This window comes from Bombus pascuorum, unplaced genomic scaffold (genome assembly GCF_905332965.1).
Source record: "Bombus pascuorum unplaced genomic scaffold, iyBomPasc1.1, whole genome shotgun sequence".
In the NCBI taxonomy this organism is placed as follows: Eukaryota; Metazoa; Arthropoda; class Insecta; order Hymenoptera; family Apidae; genus Bombus; species Bombus pascuorum.
In genome coordinates, this window is record NW_026869747.1 from 8,415 (window position 1) to 12,189 (window position 3,775).

Consider the following 3,775-nt stretch of genomic DNA (forward strand, 5'->3'; position numbering starts at 1 on the left):
TTCTTATATTTCATCTTATTTTTAGCATTAAATCACCATCCATCCATGTATTCTGCTATATCATTTATGAAATAATTTGTAACTCCATTTAAAATGGAAACTTAAAACAACATGGTGAACAATTCAAACGTTGCGTAGGAGAATTTTTAAGCGTGATTCATAGATAGAAAAACTAATTCATCCTACATTTATTGTTCTGTTATACAGTAAATTATTTACGACTACCTTGTTACGTAATGTAAATACCGTATACTGCAGTAGCGTAAGTCAAAGATGAAAGTTGTGAATGTAGGAGGATCACGAGTTGATCGAAGGATATGCCAAAAAAATGAGAGAGTAATATATGTATATGTATAATTACTGATCAAACGAATTCTAATAATTTTTAAACGAATTCTATACAAACTATTATAAGAATGTTCGATTATAATAGGATTGACAATATTTTATGAAAATCATACGCATACTCGGTTGATCAATATCTGTAATGGGCACCTTGGCCTCGCCTTAAAGGAATCGAACAAACTCATAACGAAACGATATTCGAAGATGGTACCGTTAAGGAAAGGCCGACGCTATACATATCAGAATCAAAATTCATTTAGTTATGGTGCTCATTTTAAGACACTTTGCACTTATTCAAATTCATGTCGGATCTGTTTTTGCAGATTTTAAAACACCTTAATAAATTATTTGTGTTTAGTATTATTTTAACCAGTTGAACATCTTTTCTCATGCTTGTCAAGAATAAAACATATATAATTAATAGATATGTATTTATTCATTGACTGACGTAAGATATTCGTAGTAAGTTTGTACATGTATTTATTTAATACTTCAATAATCTACAAAAAATTGTAATAGTGCCATTATGGGCAAACTTGTTTAATTGTATCTATACATGCATTCTAGTTGTTTAAACATAAACACAGAATGGTGAACACTCGTGTATCTTCAGTAACTTGTTATGTACGTACATAGTTAGTTTTAGTCTTAGTTATGCACGAATTGTTTCAACTAAAAATATTTATGTATCATAATTGTTTCACAGAAGTTCATAAAGGAAAATACAAATTGTTCAAAAAGTTAATAAGATAAATTTAATTCTTTTAATACATCATTTTTGTTTAAAAAAATAAAAAACTACTTATCATAAAGTAGTTAAATGTAGCACACACAGCGTTAAAAATATCATATTTAATTATGCAGCCATTCATCTATTAAATGTCCAACCTCAACTCTGGTAGCTTTCAACTGAAGTGGATCATTTTTGGAAGGAGGATACATGTTGGCACAATGAGCAGTACCTATGGTCATAATAATAAATAAATTTTTTGTATTACACGAAAAATGAAAAATTTCAATTAATATGTACACACCATCAATATAAATGACAGGTATTTGCGGATTTGCTGATTTTGTAATTCCCAAAACATGCCAAGGATCAATTGATCCATGTACAAATACTACATTTGTAGTCTTTAAATCTAATCCTCCATACAGAATATTTGTTCTATTCACTGCCGAATTCAGCAAATGAATATTGTACCTGTTAGAATACGGAAATGTTATAATTTTATAGCTAATGATTTATCATAATTGAGAAATGTATTTATCGTAATTTTAAATAAACCTTGGGCCAAATATATCAATGCATTGTTGCACAAAGAAATCTACTGGGAAAGTTTCACTAAATAATTTTGGGCGTGCTGTCGAAGTTTGAAAGAATCCAAATTCTGTACACGTTTGGTACGTCCATTGACGTCCTACAAGAAACATATTTTAAAATACAATAAATAAAAATTAAAACAGCAATAGTATAAGTAAAAAAATACATTACCCCCTTCTGCTTCTTCGCTAGCCCATGTTATGTTCCGAAGTTTATGAATCATTTTATTATACATATAATCCAAACACTTTTTTTCTGATGCTTGTAATATTTTAGTGCTCAAAATTGCAAGTCTGTCAATAGCAATACCCAATGTTTCGTTCGTTAATATGTCGCAGGCACTATCGATAGTTAAATTAGCCATTGCGGAATTATTACGATTGTCTTTATTGTACTGTACAATACCAGCAAAGATGCTTGCTATTGTTTCATACAAATTCGAAATATCATTACGTTTGGTATGTTCGTTGATTGGATCACATAAACTATAAGTAAAAATAATTTTTCAATAATGATATATTTGATTTGTAAATGAAGAATTTTACTTTTACTTACATAAATTTTTTAGCTATTCCTTGTTGACCGATAGGACGATGTAACATTATATGAAATTGTTTGTTTGCTTCTAGTATTGCATTTACACATGCTTCAGAATATTCTTTGAGGGCATTTTCAACAACAACAAAGTATTCTATAAAGTATAATTATTAATATAAAACACTTCTGTTTTAAATAAAATATTTTTTATATTTAAGTGTATCTTATATTTACCCTGAAAATCAATTTCTGCTAATAAAGGACCACTAGCAGAAACAGCCCCGTGTACTAAATGAGGATATTTATTACGCAACCAAGCAGCTAATGATCCAGCATATGATCCTCCAAATGCAATCCATTTAGTACCAGCTGGTAACTTGTAATTAATATTCATGAATTCTATAAAGTAAGCCAAATCTGCAAGTGCCTGTTGCGATGAAAGATACATTAAATTTTTCACGCCGAGATCCCTGCAGATAACAAAAACGTAACATTATAACTTAAAATGTATCAATTATATATTTTATAAACAATGTTACATACGAAGTAGGATGACTTTGTCCATAAAAGCGGTGTTCCACTTGAAAACATAGCGCCCCAAATTGCTTAGCATATTCGATCCATTGACCTTCTGCCATCCATTTAGCATTTGCTGCAGCTTCACCACTTATCATCAAAAATACTGGACCACCTTTCTTATAGTGCTCTCCAACCTAACCCCAACCTAACGTTTACGAAATATCTCTGAAAAAATAATAAAAAGATTTATATTATAAAATAAAAATTAAGAAATATTTAATATATTCTTATTACCTGTTGCCAAACACGCGCATCAGTTGGATCAAAGTGATCTAGAAACTGTGTAAACCATTCAGCACTTGGAAGTTCATGATCTTCAGATAAAATTGGAGCACCTAGATTACCATATTTGCTTCGACCCCTCATAAAAGTCTCCCATGATATACTATTATTTATAAAATTAACGAAGAATAATAATAGTAGTAAACGGTTCATAGTATCCTAGGTTTGGATAAACTATAAAATATGCATTCTGAAAAAATAAAAACTAAATTTATTATTTATATTACACATAAAAAATTAATATATTACGAATATTATTTTATCAATTTTATTCTCTAATAAATTAAAACATAACGATAACATAGTTAATACTACCTTTTTAAAATACAAGTTGTCTTACATTTATTATTTACAGAAATGATATTTTTAAAATTAGTTCTTATAATATAGGCACTAATATTATTCTTGTACAAATTTACACGTGTTTTTTATATATGAGTACTACAATTTATTAACTTGAAACCATGCTTGGAACAAAATTCCAATCTTTCCAACATGATAAAACTAAAAGAATATATGTAAATATAAAAAGCAGAGGAATGTACTTACAAATTTTATAGTAATGATAAGTTGTTCTTTCCTGTTTAGAGCTTCTTTTTCTTTATAGTACTTATTGAATAATTTACTTAGTTCGTTTTAATATATACAATATTTAGAGAAAACATTATAATTTATAACCTTGATGTAATGAACAATTTTGCTGCTTTG

General features: G+C 28.5%; 1 pseudogene; it reads right to left on the bottom strand.

The window, feature by feature from the left end:
- Positions 1-934: 934 nt before the first annotated feature.
- On the bottom strand, positions 935-3,522 carry LOC132915871 (putative serine protease K12H4.7; annotated as a pseudogene).
- Between the last annotated feature and the right edge of the window lie 253 nt (positions 3,523-3,775).